The sequence below is a fragment of the Hypanus sabinus genome, chromosome 10 (genome assembly GCF_030144855.1).
Source record: "Hypanus sabinus isolate sHypSab1 chromosome 10, sHypSab1.hap1, whole genome shotgun sequence".
In the NCBI taxonomy this organism is placed as follows: domain Eukaryota; kingdom Metazoa; phylum Chordata; class Chondrichthyes; order Myliobatiformes; family Dasyatidae; genus Hypanus; species Hypanus sabinus.
Genome location: NC_082715.1, coordinates 81,474,596 through 81,496,260, shown reverse-complemented (window position 1 = coordinate 81,496,260; position 21,665 = coordinate 81,474,596). Strand labels below are relative to the sequence as shown.

The window sequence follows — 21,665 nt, the reverse complement described above, 5'->3', positions numbered from 1 at the left end:
CTGTCCCACTGTTGTAGAATCTGTCTGTCTCACTGTTGTAGAATCTGTCTATCTCACTGTTATAGAATCGGTCTGTCCCAATGTTATAGAATCTGTCTGTCCCACTGTTATAGAATCTGTCTGTCCCAATGTTATAGAATCTGTCTATCTCACTGTTATAGAATCTGTCTGTCCCAATGTTATAGAATCTGTCTATCTCACTGTTATAGAATCTATCTCACTGTTATAGAATCTGTCTGTCCCACTGTTATAGAATCTGTCTGTCCCAATGTTATAGAATCTGTCTGTCCCAATGTTATAGAATCTGTCTGTCCCAATGTTATAGAATCTCTCTATCTCACTGTTACAAAAGTTGTTCTTGACTTTGGTGTACCATGGTTTCAGCTTTTTTATCTTCTGCCCAATGGGAGAGGGGAGAAGAGATAAAGACGTGTATGGTAGGGGGTCCTACAGTATGTTAACTGCTTCCTCAAAGCAGTAAGAAGGGTGGTCAGACTCAGTGGGTGAGAGATTGGTTTTCATGATGGATTGGATTGCGTTTACCACCTTCTGTAATTTCTCACTGTGCTGGGCTGTGCAGTTGCTACAGTAAGCTGTTCTTTTCAGCTTTTCAACTTTCTTTTTGTTTTTGTAACATACAGTAACTTTCATATCTTTGCACTGCTGTCACAAAACACCAAAGCAAGGGAGTAATGCTGAGGGTTTCTATGGCATTGGTATTGGTCTTATGGAGTATTGTGAGCAGTTTTAGGCTTGATATTTAAGAAGGGATATGCTGGCATTGGAGATGTTCCTGAGAAGATTTACGCGAATGATCACAGGAATGAAAGGGTTAATGTATAGAAAGTGTTTGATGGCTCTCAGTCTGTATTTGCTGGAGTTTAAAAGTATGGGGGGGGTGGGGGGGGTGGGGGGGGATCTTATTGAATGTTGAAAAGCCTGGATAGAGAGGATGTTTCCATTAATGGGGGAGTTTAAGACCAGAGAGCACAGCCTCAAAATACAAGGATGCCCCTTTAGAACAGAGCTGAGGAGGGAATTCTTTAGCCAGAGGGTGGTGAATCTGTGGAATTCATTGCCACAGAGAACTGTGTCAAGTCATTAGGTATATTTAAAGTGGAGGCTGGTAGGTTCTTGATTAGAAAGGGTGTCAAAGGCTGTGGGGAGCAAGCAGTAGAATGAGGTTCAGAGGGAAAAGATATCAGCTATGATCAAATGTTTGAGAGGACTTGAAGGGCTGAGTGGCTTAATTCTGCTCATATATCTTATGGTCTTATATCTAAATCATTTTCTAGGACTTCATGACAACCTAAAGCTCTTTTGCCAATTAAATATTTCCAAAACGAAGACATTATTGTAATATCAGGAAGGCTGCAGCAATATTCCAGTTTCCAAAGCAGTAATCCAATAACACCCAGATGTCTGTCATGTTACGTATTCAGGCAACAATAAATATATGAGTTAGGCAAGGGTTTTTTTTTATAACAAACAACACGTTTATTAAACACTGAAAACAAACCCCCCCAAAAGTAAACAAACACTAACATAACCGGAAACAGCTGCTGTGCGGCAGCTTAAACTGTTCTTAGAGCGATGCAGCTCAAACAGTTCTTAAAAGTAGTATTGCCAAAAGTTCAAAAATGCTCACAGTCCAGTTAAAAGGAGAGACTTCATAAGACGATTTAAATTCTCTTTCACGTCGTTTTGCTTCGATCCCCGACATCGAACTTTTCCCACAAAGAATTTACAAAACGAAGCGGCTTACAGGCACTGACCTTTCCTTTATCACACTGTCCTCAATCTTCTGCTATCCCGCAGAGATTAACACGAGAACAATCCACGAATTCCTTTCGAATAAGGGTTAAATAAGGTTGAACCAGTTTCACCATTGTAAATCGATTCTCCTCGATCTTTAACTCCCGAACTCCGATCTTCACTCTCCACTGATTCTCAAACTAGCAGTATTGTAAAGAACCTGCTGGCAATGACCTTTTAAACTTTAGGCATCAGATAAAACTTCATCTTTCAACTAAACTGCATCATCACATTAAATCACACAGTGGCGTGAAGTCAACTTGGCAAATCCAGCCACGAACTACCCCCCTCACAGGGTGGGGTCTTCTTTTTATAACCTGTAAAAAAAACCTGTCACATGATCTCTACTGGTGGGAAAATGACTCCACCATCACAAGACCATTACCTCAAGTTCAGTATAGCTTCAACCCCAGTCACGTGACAAGGGTACCACTGTCATGTGTCACGACGTAACAGTCACAATCGGTTGGAGATGAGTATTTTTCGGGACACGGTGGGATCTCCCAGCTTCAGTTTATACACCTCCGAAAAAAATTAACCCACACCTGGAGAAAATGTTGGAGAAGACTTGATGGGTTGAGTGGACTAGTTCTGCTTCCATGACTTATAATAAATCTGATGGGCTACAGGGTAGAGATACACCTCCACCAAAGGAGGTGCAAAGCACTCTTTCCCTCCGCTAGCCTACAGGTCACCCCTGGGCAAGGTGCAGCATCTGTTTAGCCCCTCTGATCAGGGTCACGTGAAGCCATGGGGGCAGATGGTGTATGGTTGTATAAGCAGCTGGCGCTTAGCACAAGTCCTGGTTACGTGGACAATGAAACCAGGCAGATAATCTCAGAAGAGTATTGATAATGTCTGTGGTCTCCTGTCTCGAAAAGACACTGCCTTGAAGAAGGCAATGGCAAGTCATTTCTGTAGAAAGATTTGCTAAGAACAATCATAGTCACTGAAAGATCACATCGTACAGCATGGCACATAACGAACCTGATTCTGATGCTTCTGGATAGGAAGCTTTTAATAGTACCTGTGTAAAACTTGGCAAGAGTTATCAGGGCCATGCAGAATTAGTACAGAAAGTCGGACGGGAATCAAAGGGAAAGAGTTCAGCAAGGTTCCATGTGCAGAGCCATTACCTGGTGTCAGCACTTATTTTTCTCTCAGTATTGAACTGCTGCACAATTCAGTTCAGTGGGTATTTGCATGCTGATGTAGGTTCGGGTGATCAAGCCAGGCTTGTTATTCCGTATGGTGTCACTGAACACAATGTAGAGATCATCAGCGGCCTGAAAAAAATGCACCGTTTAAAAAAATATACCATCTACAACGTTCAGCTACAATCACATGACATTATGGCTCAAGAGATAGCTGGCCATTGAAGTCTGGCTCCCCAAGTCTCTCATCTCCTTTGCATTAATCATTTGATTCAAACTTATTCACCTAACTGTTACTAAAATTGTCAGCTTAGGTTCTTTTCTCAAAGCCAATTCTTCACAGACACTCAAATTCAACCTTTTAAGTCATTCAGCGGAGCATATTCAATGCCAACAAGACCCAATCCTCTCATGCAGAAACATTTCACCGATGCCATTTGAAAAGCAGAGAGTCAATGCTACAGGAAGATATAACGATGAAGTTTAGCTTTATCTGGCACATGTGCAGTGAGACATACAATGAAATGCGTTGTTTCCATTAACGAGCAAATCAGAAGTCAAGCTGGGGCAGCCTGCAAGTGTCATCATCTTCTGGCACCAACAAAGCATTCCCACAATTTATTAACCCTAATCTGTACATCTTTTGGAATGTGGGAGGAATGTCACAAACTGATTGTGGATTTCAGGAAGGGGAAGTTGGGAGAACACATACCAATCATAAGACCAGAAGACATAGGAGCAGATTTAGAGCATTTGAACTATTGAATCTGCTCTGCCATTCCATCATAGCTGATTTATCAACCCATTCTGCTGCCTTCTTTCCGTAACCTTTGAATTTCTTTCTAGTCAAGAACCTATCAACTTCCGCTTTAAATATACCCCAATGACTTGGCTTCCACAACTGCCTGTGGCAATGAATTCCACAGAGTCACTCCCCTCCGACTAAAGAAATTCCTCCTCTTCTCTGGTCAACAGAACATCAAAGCATAAATTACTCTACATTTAACCACAACACTGTTCAGATATCTGATGATAGTTACATATTCTTGTTTATTAAGTGAGCATATATACTACCATTTCAGCAAGTCAACCAAACTAGACACAAATGATACTGTATAGTACACAGAAAGCTGCAGAAAGTTGTGATCTCGGCCCCCTTCATATTGGACACTAGCCTTCCCAGCATCTTCAAAAGGTGATGTCTCAAATAGATGTCATCTATCATTAAGGACCCCCATCACCCAGAACATGTCCACTTCCCATTGCTACCATCAAGGAGGAGGTCCAGGAGCCTAAACACCTATACTCAATGTTTTGGAAACAGCTTTTTCCCCTCGGCCATCAGATTTCTGCATGGACAATGAAGCCATGTACACCACCTCACTGCTTTTACTTTGTTTTTATTCTGCTCTCTTTTTTACTATTTATTTATGTTTTTAAATACAGTATTTCTTATTATAAATTATAGCTTTTTTATTACTCTGTATTGCAATGTACTGCTGCCATAAGACAACAAATTTCGAGACATATGCCAGTGATATTAAACCCGATTCTGATTCCTGGATATAACAGACAAGCATCAGGATACAGTGCAGGTGAATCAAGCCTTTCCTTTAGATCACTCAGTCACTCTTACTCAATCACTTTAAATCACTAAAGACACTTTCTGCAGTCAGCATTTTATATTGCATTATTCCCTTGAAGGATGTTCCAAGGTTGGAGTAGATTTGGAAATGGTGCCCCAACACAAAGCTATGTCATAATTTTACTAGCTTAAAATGGTATGGACATGACTACAGCAAACACCCTTCTGAGGTTTTCAACAACAGAATGGGAAGGTTCAGCAAGATTGTGCAACTTCCCGGTGAAACCTGGATGGGTTAGTGGAATAGATCAATGGATTTGAATTAACAAATTCTTTTTAATTTACTGTGTATTTGTTAAATTTTAGGCTGATGTTAGGCTGCCTTTAAAGAAGGGGACCCCTTGCAAGGCCGAAGGCCCCAACGCAGTACCTGGTAAGGCTCTGAAAGCCTGGTGCCAACCAACTGGCGGGAGTATTCAAGGACATTTGCAACCTCTCACGACTCACTGTTTCCACTTCTTCAAAAAGGCAACGATTATACTAGTGCCTAAGAAGAATAATGTGAGCTGCCTGAGAACATAGAATAGTACAGCACATTACTGGCCCTTCGGCCCACAATGTTGTGCCGACCCTCAAACCCTGCCTCCCATATAACCTCCCACCTTAAATTCTTCCATATACCTGTCTAGTAGTCTCTTAAATTTCACTAGTGTATTTGCCTCCACCACTGACTCAGGCAGTGCATTCCACGCACCAACCACTCTCTGAGTGAAAAACCTTCCTCTAATATCCCCCTTGAACTTCCCTCCCCTTACCTTAAAGCCATGTCCTCTTGTACTGAGCAATGGTGCCCTGGGGAAGAGGCACTGGCTGCCCTCTCTGTCTATTCCTCTTAATATCTTGTATTGCCTTAATGACTATCACCCAGTAGCACTCACATCGACAGTGATGAAATGCTTTGAGAGGTTGGTCATGACTAGACTGAACTCCTGCCTCAGCAAGCACCCTAGACCCATTGCAATTTGCTAGAACTAGAGGTCACAGGTTAAGAGTGAAAGGTGAAATATTGAAGGGGAACTACTTCACTTTGAACTTGCAGTGGAAATGATAGATGCGGGTTAAGAGAAGTTTGGATCGGTACATGGTATGAAATGCTGTGGCCTACATGTGTGTCAATGGGACCAGACAGAATAACAGTTCAGCACAAACAAGATGGGCGGGAGGGCCTATTTCAGTACTTTGATTCTCTGTGACTCCATAACCCTAAGTTCAAGGTGAAAGTTCAGGGGACAGTACCGTGAGGGTGCCACAGTCTGAAAGATTTGTTTTTACACTGAACACGTCTAAGTCTTCAGTCTCTCTTCCCTGGCATTCAGGATAATTCCGATGTAAGTCCCAAATCTGTAAAAAGTCGAAGAGAAAACTGCCATTCCAAACTTCCAAATACAACCACTTTACTGTCACACTGTGTGTGAATGTCTGTCAATTTGTGTTCAGGAGATTGTGACTGATTCTGATGTTGAATTTTAGTATGAGGCACATGCCATATAAAACTCCAGGAATCATGGTCATGGAGGAACAAGGCAAAGATAGAAATTCTACCTCGACTCATGGGCCTGAGGTATTGATTTATTTTTTATTTATTGAGATTCAGTACAGAGGAGACCCTTCTGGCCCTTTGAGCCACATCGCCTATTGATCATCCGATTTTAATCCTAGCCTAATCACAGGACAATTTACAATGACCAATTAACCTACCAATATTACTGCTCACGGCATTTGACAGACCAGAGGCACTAGAAGGGACACAATGATAAAAGATCAACACGGGTGGGTTGTAACATTTCCGGTCCAAGAGCTTTTGTCAGAATATGAGAGAAAAAGGAAAAGAATGATATACACTCAGCGGCTACTTTATTAGGTACTCCTGTACTCCTGTTCATTAATGCAAATATCTAATCAGCCAGTCATGTGGCAGCTACTGAATGCATAAAAGTATGCAGACATGGTCAAGAGGTTCAGTTGTTATTCAGACCAAACTTCAGAATGACGCAGGACTGCATTGCTAGATCCAGTTTAAAACAAGTCAAGTTCACTGATGACACAACAGTGGCCGGCCTCATCAACAACGATGATGAGATGGCCATTTTAACCAAATTTTATAGGAGTACCATTAAGTGTATCCTAGCCAGCTGCATCACCATCTTGCCTGGGAATTGCAAGACATCTGACCACAAGTCCCTACAAAGGAATGCGGAGGCAGTTGAGAGGATCGTCAGAATCTCTCTTCTACCCATCAGAGATATTTATCAGGAATGCTGTGTATGCAGGGCTCTAACATTGTCAGTGATCTCTCCCATCCATCTAACCATCTCTTTGACCCCCTACCATCAGGCTGGAGGTATGGTAGCATTGGGACAAGATCTGTTAGGATAGGAAACAGCTTCTTCCCCCAGGCCATTGGACTACCACACAGGTATGAGGCACCAGTAGCTTTACTGTTTACTTTTTAACTTGTATTACTTGTTATTTTATTTCTGATAATATTACTTAAAATGTTATGTGTGCTCTTCCACATTGTTCACATTACAATGCAGTTCCACCCTCTCGATGTATGACTCACAGCCTTCATTAGCGCTATCAAGTTCATCATCTTTCCCGGTTGAAGCCTTTGCTACGGTATTTTCACTTTAAATTCAGTACATCTTTCACTGTTACTCACGCGGTAACAGTGAGTAACTGTGTCTGTGAAGGCTTTCTCGTGCTGTTTAACTCTCTCGGTTTCATTCCATAACTGCTACTGCAGTTCATAATATTGTTACAAATGTGGAGCAACTCTGATGGGCCGAAGGGTGCAAAGTCACCCCCCCCCCTTTTTTGAGAATCGCAAAATCGCTATTATTTCAGGTCTGATACCAAGGAAATAGACAATAGACAATAGGAGCAGAAGTAGACCATTCGGCCCCTCGAGTCTGCACCGCCATTCTGAGATCATGGCTGATCATTCACTATCAATACCCAGTCCCTGCCTTGTCCCCATATCCCTTGATTCCCCTATCCATCAGATATCTATCCAACTCCTTCTTGAAAGCATCCAGAGAATTGGCCTCCACCGTCTTCCGAGGCAGTGCATTCCACACCTCCACAACTCTCTGGGAGAAGAAGCTCTTCCTCAACTCTGTTTTAAATAACTGACCTCTTATTCTCAATCCATGCCCTCTGGTACTGGACTCTCCCAACATCTGGAACATATTTCCTGCCTCAATCCTATCAAATCCTTTAATTATCTTAAATGTTTCAATCAGATCCCCTCTCAATCTCCTCAATTCCAGCGTGTACAAGCCCAATCTCTCCAATCTCTCTGCGTAAGACAGCCCTGCCATCCCAGGAATCAACCTAGTGAATCTACGCTGCACTTCCTCAATTGCCAGAATGTCCTTCCTTAAACCTGGAGACCAAAACTGTACACAATATTCCAGGTGTGGTCTCACCAGGGCCCTGTACAAATGCAAAAGAACATCCTTGCTCTTGTACTCAATTCCCCTTGTAACAAAGGCCAACATTCCATTTGCCCTCTTCACTGCCTGTTGCACTTGCTCATTCACCTTCATTGACTGGTGAACTAGGACTCCTAGGTCTCTTTACATTTCTCCCTTACCTAACTCGACACCGTTCAGAAAATACTCTGCCCTCTTGTTCCAGCTTCCAAAGTGGATAACTTCACATTTATTCACATTGAATGACATCTGCCAAGTATCTGCCCACTCACTCAGCCTATCCAAGTCTCCCTGTATTCTCCTAACGTCCTCTTCGCATGTCACACTGCCACCCAGTTTAGTATCGTCAGCAAACTTGCTGATATAGTTTTCAATGCCCTCATCTAAATCATTGACATAAATCGTAAAGAGCTGTGGTCCCAATACAGAGCCCTGTGGTACCCCACTAGTCACCTCCAGCCAGTCTGAGAAACACCCATTCACTGCTACCCTTTGCTTTCTATCTGCCAACCAGTTTTCTATCCATGTTGAAACCCTGCCCCCAATGCCATGAGCTCTGATTTTACTCACCAATCTCCTATGTGGCACCTTAACGAATGCCTTCTGAAAATCTAGGTACACAACATCTACTGGCTTACCCTTGTCTAACATCCTTATTACACCCTCAAAAAACTCCAACAGATTAGTCAAGCATGATTTGCCCTTGGTAAATCCATGCTGGCTCGGCCTAATCCTATTTCTGCCATCTAGATGTGCCACTATTTCGTCCTTAATAATGGACTCAAGCATCTTCCCCACGACTGACGTTAGACGATAGTTCTCCGTTTTCTCCTTCCCTCCCTTCTTGAAAAGTGGGACAACATTAGCCACTCTCCAATCTTCGGGAACTGATCCTGAATCTAAGGAACATTGGAAAATGATTACCAATGCATCCGCAATTTCCTGAGCCACCTCTTTTAGAACCCTCGGATGCAGACCATCTGGACCCGGGGATTTATTAGCCTTCAGTCCTACCAGTCTACTCATCACAGTTTCTTTCCTAATGTCAATCTGTCTCAATTCCTCTGATATCTTATGACCCTGGCCCATCCATACATCTGGGAGATTGCTTGTGTCCTCCCTGGTGAAGACAGATCTAAAGTATGCATTAAATTCTGTTGCCATTTCCCTGTTTCCCAAAACAATTTCTCCCAATTCATTCTTCAAGGGGCCAACATTGTTCTTAACTATCTTCTTTCTCTTCACATAGCTAAAAAAGCTTTTGCTATCCCCTTTTATATTCCTGGCTAGACTGAGCTCATACCTGATTTTTTCTCTCCGTATTGCTTTTTTAGTTAAGATCTGCTGTTCCTTAAAACTTTCCCAATCATCTGTATTCCCACTCATCTTAGCCCTGTCATACTTCTTTTTCTTTAATGCTATACAATCTCTGACTTCCTTTGTCAACTACTGTGGCCCCTTCCCCCTCTTTGAATCCTTCCTTCTCATTGGAATGAACTGCATTTGCATCTTTTGTATTATGCCCAAGAATATCTGCCACTGCTGATCCACTGTCTTTCCTGCCAGGGCATCCGCCCATTTAACTTTGGCCAGCTCATCCCTCATGGCTCCGTAGTCTCCTTTATTTAATTGCAACACTGACACCTCTGATCTGCCCCTATCCCTCTCAAATTGTAGATAAAAACTTATCATGTTATGATCACTACTTCCTAATGGCTCCTTTACTTCAAGATCACTTATCAATTCCTGTTCATTACACATCACCAAGTCCAAAATAGCCTCGTTCCTGGTTGGCTCAAGCACAAGCTGTTCCAAAAATACATCCCTTAGACACTCCACAAACTCCCTATCCTGGGGTCCAGCACCTACCTGATTCTCCCAGTCCACCTGCATGTTGAAATCTCCCATAACGACTGCATTACCTTTAGCACATGCCAATGTTAACTCCCTAATCAACTTGTACCCAATATCCACGCTACTGTTTGGGGGCCTGTACACAACATTCATTAGGGTCTTTTTACCCTTACTGTTCCTCAGCTCAATCCACACAGACTCTACTTCCCCTGTTCCCAAGTCACCTCTTGCTAAGGACTGAATCTCATTCCTCACCAACAGGGCCACCCCACCCCCTCTTCCCATATTTCTGTCTCTACGATAGCACGTATACCCTGGTATACTCAATTCCCAGGCCTGATCCCCTTGCAGCCATGTCTCCGTTATCCCAACAATATCGTAGTTCCCCATTTTCATCTGAGCTTCAAGCTCATCTGTCTTATTTCTGACACTACGCGCATTCAAGTATAGAATTCTTAGCCCATTCCTCCTCTCTTTGCTTAAAACACTGTCTACTGTACCTAACCCAGCTCCTTGAACTTCCATCGGGCAAATTGCACCCTGAATTTTGATGACCTTCTCAAGATCACCCAAACCTTGTACACATTTAACCCCATGCACCTTCTGACCAACCCTCTGGATCTGGATCCCTGCCCCCTGCACATCTAGTTTAAACCCCCCCGAGCAGCACTGGCAAATACTCCTGCAAGAATGTTAGTACCCCTCCGGTTCAGATGTAGACCATCCCTTCGAAACAGATCCCAATGTCCCTGGAACAAAGACTAATTATCCAAAAACCTGAACCCTTCCTTCCTGCACCATGCTCTCAGCCTCGTATTAATGTGCATAATCATTCTATTCTTCGCCTCACTCGCACGTGGCACAGGTAGCAATCCCGAGATTGTCACCCTGGAGGTCCTGCCTTTCAGCTTCACTCCTAACTCCCTGAACTCTCTAAGCAGGACCCCCTCACTCACCTTACCTACATCATTGGTCCCTACATGGACCACTACATCTGGGTTCATGCCCTCACTCTCAAGAATAGCCTGCACCCGATCTGAGATGTCCTGGACCCTGGCACCAGGGAGGCAACATACCATCCAAGACTCCCGATCTGCCCCACAAAATCTCCTATCTGCCCCCCTAACTATAGAGTCCCCTAAAACTATCGCTCTCTTCTCTTCCCTCCTCCCCTTTCTAGTTGAGGGTTCAACCTCTGTGCCAGAGGCAGGACCACTACAACTCATTCCTGGTAGGTCATCCCCAACAGTATCCAGTACGGTATACTTATTGTTAATGGGAATGGCCGCAGGGGTGCTCTGCTCTCTCTGCCTGCTCCCCCTGCCTCTCTGGACCGTCACCCATCTGCCTACTTCTTGGTTTTTTGGTGTGACTACCTCCTGATAACTCCTATCTATCTCTGCCTCCACCTCCCGAATGATCCGTAGATCATCCAGCTCCTGCTCCAACTCCCTAACTCGGGCTGATAGGAGCTGCAGCTGGACGCACCTTTTGCAGGTGTGGTCATCAGGGACAACTGTGTTGACCCTGACCTCCCACATACTGCATACGGAGCACACCACTGCTCTGACTGTCTCCCCCATACCTGAACTGGATTGATAGAATAAGTCTAAAAAGCACCTAGCGACCTTACCTTCTTCCCCTCAGCGAGCAATCACACAAGCTTACCGAAGTCCCCTTACGCCGAAGCCCACTTAGCCAAAGTCCAGGACTCTGCTTCCACGGACTCCGCTGCCCGCTCTGAAAAGAAGTCCTGCCTTTTAAAGTGCGCGCTCGACGCTGACGTCACTCGCGCCTGCGCAGTTCCCCCTCCTCCACAGGTATTGACCAGGTAGGCTTAAATCCTACCTACACGGTCGAATTCTCTGAGCTCCCAGCTGAATCACAAGCTGTAACTTGCTCCCGATTCAAAATGAGAGAGGTAAACAGCTCATGTCAGTAATGAGAGAGAGACAACGTAGGGATACACAAAGGTGGAATGTCTCCTCCTAACAAAAGCAGAACGGAACCACTGATTACTGCTATTGTCTCTTGGAGAAGGAACTGTGTATTGAATACTGTTCTATTCATTGAAACCCTTCAGGGGACATCCAGAGTGGTCTGGTTGATGTGTTGCATCATCCCAACCTGATTGACATCTGAGACCCCGTGAGTGGGGATAAAAGTAGGGTCTGGGGCAACACCCCTCAGACGCACCAGGAGAGACGCTACGAGACTGGTGGGGGCTTGAGTGTGTGTCCATCCTTGCCTGGGTGACGAGTCCTCCACGGAACGGTCTAGCTAAAGGATGGAGGAGTCATACGTGAATGGCCACAACAATAACGCATCGACGGATCAAGATCGTAAAAGGAAAGTCGGCAAGTCAATAGCTGTTACTCTCTCTTTCTCCAACAATTACAACACAGTGATCAACAACTACCGCAGCCTGCATGAACTGAACTGAACTTTATATTTCCATCGTACAATTCATTATCCCCTAGACAATGATAGAGCTTATTTCTTATTATTATTATACCCGCACTTTATGGTTTAGAATTGATGACGTATATTATCTGTATATTTGCATTGATATTATTTCTGTGTATTTTTACTAATAAATACTGTTAAAAATAGTATCATCAGACTTCAACGGATACTCCTATCTTTGCTGGTAAGATACCCAGTTACAGGGTTCATAACAATATTTTCTGACATTCAGGTTCACACTCGTCAACAATTTGTTGTGTCTGTGCACAATTACTTATCGATTAAATAAAAGCATTCATGCAGGAGATGGCTTTAACTGGTGTATTCACATTGCAGCAAGAGAGAGGGAGAGAGAGGGAGCAATGAGCATGCATAGACAACAGATCAATACGTAGCGCTAAAGGGGGATATTGGTCTGAAAAGATAGATCCATACATTGCAATCCCAATGAAAAATTTAGATAAAAAATATTATTTATTTCTACAAACGTTTGTACTTCCACAGATGCTGGCTGGTCTGCTGAGTGTTTCCAGCATTTTCTTTTATTTCAGATTTACAGCACCTTTTGGTTTTCTAGGGTAAGATGAAGTTGGGAGGGAATATTCTCACCAATAGTCAGTGGTAACTGCAACTGAATGCATGAAAGCATGCAGACGTGGTCTAGAGTTGTTCAGACCAAACATCAGAAAGGGGAAGAAATGCGATCTATGTGACTGATGGTGGAATGATTGTTGGCGCCACTCATGTGGTTTGAGTCTCTGAAGCTGCTGATCTCCTGGTGCAAAAAAACCCCAAAAAAAAATACATCCAGTGAGCAGCAGTTTTATGGGCAAAAATGCCTTGTTAATGAGAGAGGTCAGAGGAGAATGGCCAGGCTGGTTTAAGCTGACAGGAAGGCGACAGTAACTCAAATAACCACACATTATAACAGAGCTGTGCAATAGATCATCTGTGAACGTGCAGCATGTTGAACCTTGAAGTGAATGATCTAAAGTGGCAAAAGGCTATGAACGTGCATTTTGTACCTAATGAAGTGATCTCTGACTACACGTGATAAATAAGTGAATAGGAATCAACTTATTTTAGACTAGATAATGCACAATATTTGCTGTGTTTCTTTAAGGTCATACTGCCATTCATTTGCAATTTACTTACATGCACTGGAGGTCTCTTCATTAAAAAGAGAAGCTTGGGAATCTCCACTTCTATCAAGTCCTTGGTACACATCACGGTTTTATTGATTTCTGAAGAACCGAAGATAGGTTTAGTAATTGGGCACATATTTTGAACAAAACAATTTCAGGAACACAAACAAAGTGCTGGAGGAACTCAGCGGGTCGGGCGGCATCTTTGGAAATGAATGAACAGTCAATGACCCTTCCTCAGGACTGGAAAGGAGAGGGGACAATGCCAGAATAAGGTGGGGGAAGGAGAATGAGTACAATTTGGCAGGTGAGACCAGGTGAGTGGAGGAGTGTGATGAAGTGTGAGGAGCTGAGAGGTGATAGATGGAAAAGGAGAAATCTGATAGAAGAGGAGAGTGGACCATGGGAAAAAGGGAAGGAGGAGGGATGCCAGAGGGAGATAATGGGTAGTGAGGAGAGAAGGGGTGAGAGGGAAGTGGGAATGGGGAATGGAAAAAGAGAGAAGGGGGATGGACAGAAATTACCCACTAAGAGTGGGGAGAAAAAGAAGTTGGGGAACTTTGTGCAGTAGGGACACAGATAGGAGAAAAGGCCTCACTGTGAGGATAGAACTCATAGTCCGGTTATGAACAGATTTGCAACTATCCTTGTGTTTTTTTAAATTAACACTTGGAGTGTTGGATTTACGGACCTTATATCGAAGACAAGATTTTCCAGTGAATTCTCTTGCACCCAAGAGAATGAGAGGAGATCTTATGGAGGCACACAAAGGTTAGGAGCACCTTGGTAGCATAGCAGTTAACGCTATTGCAGCTCAGGTGTTCCAGAGTTTGCAGTTCAATTCCAGCACTGTCTGTAAGGAGTTTATACATTCTACCCGTGACTGTGTGGGCTTCCTCCGGGTGCATCGGTTCCCTCCCACAGTCAGAGAGGTACTGGTTAATAGGTTAATCGATCACTGTAAATTATCCTGTGATTAGGCTTGTGTTAAATAGGTGGGCTGTTGGGTGCTGCGGTTTATTGGGCCAGAAGGCCCTGTACCACACTCTTTCTCCAAAAAAGTATAATTATGATAGCATGGATGCATGCAGGCTTTTTCCCCTCAGTTTGGGTGCAACTAGAATTAGGGGTTTCTATGTTTAGGGTGAAAGGCTAATGGTGTCTGAAGGGAACCTCTTCACTGAAAGGATGGTGCAAGTGTGTGCCAATGGAAGTGTTAGATTCAGAGTTGGTAGAAACATTCAGGAGACATAGGTACATGGATGGGAGTGGTTTGGAGGGATAGGTCTGATCGCAGATAGATGGAAGATTCATGGCAGAAGATCAATTTGACATGGACCAGATGGTCCAAAGGACCCATTTCAGTACTGTAATGTTCTGTGACTATATCCAGAGAGAGATGGGAGACTGGAGTTATCTGCCTGTTAGCAGAGGTAAAACCTTCATCCTAGGGCCTTAGCAGAAATATTTAAAATGTCCTTATTCATGGGTGAGGAGCAGGAGGATTAGAGGATAGCTAATATTGTTTTGTTCTTTAAGAAAGGCTCTAAAAATAAGCCAGTAAATTATCAGCCAGTGAGCCTGACATCAGTAATGAGGAAGTTACTGTAATGTATTCTAAGGGAGCAGGTATATAAGTACTTCGATAGATAGGGTTTGACAAGGGATGGTCAATATGGCTTTGAGTATGATAGGTCGAGTTTTTCAAGGAAATTACAAGGAATTGATAAAGGCAAAGCAGTGGATGTTGCCTTTAGCAAAACCTTTGACAAAGTTTCACATAGGAGGTTGGTCAAGAAGGTTCAGTCGCTTGGCATTTAAGATGAGGTCGTAAATTGGATTAAAATTGGCATTGTGGTAGGAGATGGTTGCCTCTGAGTGGAGGCCTGTGATTTGTGGAGTGCCACAGGGATCAGTGCTGGGTCCGTTGTTGTTTGTCATCTATATCAACAATCTGGATGACAATGTGGTTAACTGGATCAGTAAATTTTCAGGTGACACCAAGATTGAGGGAGTAGGTGATAGTGAGGAAGACTATCAAAGCTTGCAGTGGGATCTCAACCAGCGGGAAAAATGGGCTGAAAAGTAGCAAAGCAGACAAGTGCAAGATGTTGTACTTTGGGTGGACAAATTGGACTAGGTCTTACACGAAGGACACTGAGGATCGCGTTAGAACAGAGGGATCTGGGAATACAGATCCATAATTCCTTTGCAAATGGTGTTACAGGTAGATTGGGTTGTAAAGAAAGCTTTTGGCACATTGGCCTTCATAAATCAAAGTATTGAGTACAGGAGTTAGGATGTTATGTTGAAATTGTATAAGACACTGGTCAGGTCTAATTTGGAGTATTGTGTGCATTTTTGGTCACCTAGCTGCAGGAAAGGTATCAATAAGATAGAAAGAGTGCAGAGAAAGTTTACAAAGATGTTACCAGGACATGAGGACCTGAGTTATGGAAAAGGTTGAATAGATCAGGACTTTATTCCCCAGAGTGTAAGAGAATGAAGGGGGATTTGATAGAAGTGTACAAAATTATCAGGGATATAGATAGGGTAAATGCAAGCAGGTTTTTTCCACTGAGGATGGTTGAGAATAGAACTGGCGGTCATGGGTTAAGGTGAAAGTTCAACTGTTTAAAGGGAATATGAGCGGGAACCTCTTCACTCAGTTGGTGGAGAGAGCGTGGAATGAGCTGCCAGTGTAAGTGGTAGCTGCAGGCTAGGTTTCAAACAAAAGAGAAATTTGGATGGGTACGTGGATAGGAGGGGTATGGAGGGCTCTGGTCTGGGTGCAGGTCAATGCAAGTAAACAGATTAATAATTGGGCAATAACTAGATGGGCCTGTTACTAACAAGAGAAATCTGCAGATGCTGGAAGTCCAAGCGACACACACAAAACACTGGAGGAACTCAGCAGACCAGGCAGCATCTATGGAAAAAAGTACAGTCGACGTTTCAGGCCAAAACCTTTTGAAGATGCTTCCTGGCCTGATTTTGGGCCTGGCCCCAAAATCCTCCAGTATCTTGTGTTAGATCGGCCGATTTCTGTGCTGTAGTGTTCTATGATTTAAACTGGACTCAAACATTTATCTGAAGAGCTGTGGATGGAAGAGCTTCCTCGTTCCATCACTGTAGAAGGTGGAATTGGAGGCGTTTGTCTTTTCAAACTGCATACAAATGGTAGTCTGAATAGCCCCCCACTTTACTCTGAGTTCTCTGTGACTTTACTCCCTACTGTCACTGCTACAGTTACAATGGACAGCCTTGATTTTCAAGGACCCAAATTAATCTTAGCAGCTTCCAGAGAATTAAGCATTTTCTTCAGATCATTGAACATTTGTGATCAATGTCGTGGTGAAAACTAATTGGAGTACAGGCTGGGATTGTTCTGAAAACAGTCTTAGGTGGAGAGTTTATTAGAGGTGTTCAAAATAATAAGGGATTTTGGTAAACAAGGAGAAATTGTTTCTCCTGCAGGAAGGTTGAAATCAATCTGTTATTACAGACCAAGATGCAATGATTTAGAGCGTGTTGTGTGAAAAAGTAAATGACTGGTCACCTTGGTGATCATCTAAAATGACCCTGTAATACTGATGGAAAGACTAACAAACAGCTGAGATACTGACACTGATGGAGGTGGGTTCTCCAAGACAGGCTAACACAGACTTGTTGAGTCTCAGATTGGACTGTTAGCCAAATGCAAGGGCACACTAAAGTATTAGACATGCTGTTCTTCATTGACTGTACATTAGGACCACTGTGAGCACTCTGGAAATGCAATCTCTTTCTTTCCTTGCCTGCTGGGGGAGATCAAGTTTTAGCTGTGACAGAACATTGATCTAGAACAGTACACCACAGTAGGGGCCCTTCTGTCCATGACATTGTGGCAAATCTTTAATATACCCAAGATCAATCTAACCCTTTTCTCCCACATAGCCATCCATTTTTCTTTCATCCATAAGACATAGAAGCAGAATTAGGCCATTTGGCCCATCAAGTCTGCTCTGCCATTCAGACATGGCTGATCCTTTTTCTCCCCTTCTCAGCCTCACTCTCCATAACCTTTGATGCCGTGTCCAATCAAAAAACTATCAGGCTCTGCCTTAAATGCACCCAATGATCCAGCCTCCATGGCTACCTATGGCAACAAATTACACAAATTCATCCCCCTCTGGCTAAGGAAATTTCTCCAACTCTCTATTTTAAATAGATGCCCCTCTATCCTGAAGCTGTGCTCTCTTGTTCTAGGTTCCTGCACCATGGGAAACATACTTTTCATATCTATTCTTCCAAGGTCTTTCAACATTCGAAAGGTTTCAATGAGATCCCTTTTCATTCTTCTAAATTCCATTGAGTACAGATCCAGAGCCATCAAACGTACCTCATATGTTAACGCTTTCATTCCTGGAATCATCCTTGTGAACCACCTCTTAACCTTCTCCAATGCCAGCACATCTTTTCTTAGATAAGGAGCCCAAAGCTATTCACAATACTCAAGGTGAGACCTCATCAGTTCCTTTTAAAGCCTCAGCATCACATCCTTGCTCTTGTATTCTAGACCTCTTGAAATGAATGCTAACATGGCATTTACTTTCCTCACCACCGACTCAACCTCCAAGTTAACCTTTCTACACAAGGTCTCGCAAGTCCCTTTGCATCTCAGATTTTTGGATTTTCTCTCCATTTAGAAAATATACTGCACATTTATTTCTACTACCAAAGTGCATGACCATGCATTTTCTAACATTGTATTTCATTTACCACTTGCTTGCCAATTCTCCTCATCTGATTAAGTCCTTCTCCAGCCTACCTGTTTCCTCAACACTCCCTGCTCCTCCACCAATCTTCGTATCATCTGAAAACTTGGCAACAAAGTAATCTATTCCATTATCTAAATTATTGATATACAGCATAAAAAGAAGCAGTCCCATCACCTACCCCTGCAGAACATCACAAGTCACTGGCAGCCAACCAGAAAAGGATCTTTTTAGTCCCACTCACTGCCTCCTACCAATCAGCCAATGCTCTAACCATGCTAGTAACTTCCCTGTAATACCATGGGCTCTTAATTTGGTAAGGAGCCTCATGTGTTGGCACCTTGTCAAAGGCTTTCTGTAAGTCCAAATATACACTACATCTCCTTTATCTATCCTATGTGTAATCTCCTCAAAGAATTCCAGCAGGTTCGTCAGGCAAGATTTTCCCTGAAGGAAACCATGCTGACTTTGTACTACCTTGTCCTGTGTCACCAAGTACTCCATCACCTCGTCCTTAACAATTGACTCCAACATCTTCCCAACCACTGAGGTCAGGCTAACTGGTCTATAATTTCCTTTCCTCTGCCTTCCTCCTTTCTTAATCAGTGGAAGGACATTTGCAAATTTCCAGTCCACTGGCACCATTCCAGAGTCAAATGATTTTTGAAAGATCATTACTAATGCCTCCACATTCTCTATTGCTACCTCTTTCAGAAACCTACGGTGCAGTTCATCTGGTCCAGGTGACTTATGTACCCTCAGGTCTTTCAGCTTTTTGAGCACCTTCTCCCTTGTAATAGTAACAGCACTCACTTCTCTTCCCTCACACCCTTCAACATCTAACACACTGCTAGAGTCTTCCATAGTGAAGACTGATGCAAAATACTCAATTAGTTCACCTGCCATCTCCTTGTCCCCCATTACTATTTCTCCAGCCTCATTTTCTACACTCATCTCTCTTTTATTTTAAAATACTTGAAAAAGCTTTTACTTAAATGTTCTTAATGTATCTGCATCTACCACCATTCTGGCAATGAATTCCATAAGACTATTTGACATAGGAGCAGAATCAGGCCATTTGGCCCATCAAGTCTGCTCTACTATTCCAAAATAGCTGTTTTATTATCTCTCTTAACCCCATTCCCCGCCTTCTCCCCATAACCTTCTACCCCTTCAATAATCAAGAACCTATCAACCTCCACTTTAAATCACTTAACACTCTAAAAAAACCCACCTCTGACATCCTCCTCTACACTTTCCATTCATCTTAAAAGTATGGCCTCTTGTATTGACTATTGCCACTCTAGAAAAGGGTCCGCTCTATCTGTGCCTCTTGTACACCTAGAATATGGAACATAGAACAATCGTCCCTTTGGCCCACGGTGTGCCTAGTCTAAGATCAATCTAACCCCTCCCTCCATACAGCTCTGCATTTTCCTGTCATGCATAAGCCATTTTATCAAATCTCCATTCATCATCCTTCACTCCAAAGAGAAAAGCCCTAGGTCCATTAGTTTACCATCTTCACCGAGAGGCACTGATAGAGGAATTGGGAATAATTACAATACTTCCTCATCCACTGAGGGTGCCACAGCGTAAAAGGAAAGTTGTGGTGGACTGCTGCTGCATGGTAATGCACAGAAATGCCCTTAGCGAAGGGTGGTTACTGGCATTCAAGCAGTGGGACTGAAATGGTATTCACAAGCAGTGGCAGACAATGGGAGCATGTGGAAGAAAGAGAAGACCACCCACCATCCACCACAGCCTCCGTCTATAAATCATGCTCATAAATTGCACCATGTCAACGTGATCCATCAACCCTGGCTTTACCGTGTTTGTGGAAGAATGTGCAGTTACTGCTCAGAAGAGCGCAGAGTGCTGGCCTCACTCCAAGTGGGCAGAGTCCCCAGACGAAGGAACGCCCAGCTCCCAGAATACAAGTAAACCCACAAATCTTACCTCTATGTTCAAGGGTGGCATGATATGTTAGCACAAGGTTTCACAGCACCAGTGAGCCGGGTTCAATTCCCACTGCTGTCTGTAAGGAGTATGTACATTCTCCCCGTAAATGCGTAGGTTTCTTGCAGGTGCTGCGGTTTTCTCCCACATTCCAAAGGCGCATGGTTAGGGTCAGTAAGCCTTGAGCACACTACATTGGTGCCAGAAGCATGGCAACACACGCAGGCTGCCCCCAGCACATCCTCAGACTGCATTGGTCATCAATGCATTTAAATGTATGTTTCAACGTATATGTGACAAATGAAACTAATCTTCAATCTAATTTAAAATAAATACTACCTTTTGTCCTTCAGTACCACCCGATGAGTCTCCGCAGTGCTTGGAGGACTGAGCCCCTCCGCTGTTGTAGTGGTTATGTATCCCTCAACCATCACTACATAAAGTAGCTGAACACTCCTGGTGCTGTGTACAAATTTGGCTGCCTTGCTTACTAGATTACAACCACCACCTATTGGCTCTAAGGTAACTTTAAATATCCTGAGGTTGTGAACAAGACTACATTCTCTTGTCTTCGCTGCTTTACTATCCCAGAGAGATGCTGGTCCCAGCTCTGTTTACAGCCCTGGACAATATAATTCACTCCCTGGGTATAGTCCATGTTCCAAGCCTTCCCTGGTAATGCTCCGCAACTGCTTCTGCACGACGTTGACCACTGCATTGCTGCTGCTTCATGCACCAATGCTGAGCTCATCAATTTTATCAACTTTGCGTCCAACTTCCACCTTGTCCTTAATTCACTTGGTCCGTTCCTGACACTTCTCTCTATCTTCAGCTCTGGAGACAAACTGATATCTTATATAAATCTATCGATTCCTATGGCTAGCTTGACTACAACTCTTCCCACCCTGTCTCCTGTAAAAATGCCATCCCTTTTCTCAGTTCCTTTGTCTCTGCCACATCCATTCCCGAGAGAGGCCTTTCTTTCCAGGAGATCAGAGATGTTCTTCTTCTTCTTAGATCGGGTTTCCCTTCCTCTGCCATTGATTCTGTCCTCACCCGTCTCTCCTCCATTTCCAGGATATCTTGTGCTCACTTCATCTTCCTGCCCTCTTAACAGAGGTAGAGTTCGTCTTGTCCTTACCTACCATCCCAGGAGCCTCCGCATCCAACACATCATTCTCCACAACTTCTGCTATGTTCAACAGGACCCTAACACCAAACTTATCTTTACTTCTCCTGCAGTCTTTCCACAGAGATTGCTCCCACTGTGATTTCCTTGTCTATTCATCCTTCCCCACTAATCTCCCTCCTGGCACTTAACCTTCAAAGCAACAGAAGTACTATACTTGCCCATTTATCTCCAGCCTCACCTCCATTTAAGGCCCCAAATGGCCCTTCCAGATGAGGCAACACTTCACCTGTGAAGTGGTCAT

The 21,665-nt window shown here is 43.5% G+C and overlaps 1 long non-coding RNA gene across 1 annotated transcript in view; it reads left to right on the top strand.

The window, feature by feature from the left end:
- LOC132400829 (uncharacterized) overlaps window positions 1-12,520 on the top strand; it is a 32,858-nt gene extending 20,338 nt beyond the window's left edge. The window contains exons 2-5 of the long non-coding RNA XR_009514406.1: window positions 4,921-4,987; window positions 6,949-7,030; window positions 7,152-7,233; window positions 11,989-12,520. This is a non-coding gene — a long non-coding RNA (uncharacterized LOC132400829). The remainder of the gene's footprint in view (window positions 1-4,920; window positions 4,988-6,948; window positions 7,031-7,151; window positions 7,234-11,988) is intronic.
- Window positions 12,521-21,665: the final 9,145 nt, after the last annotated feature.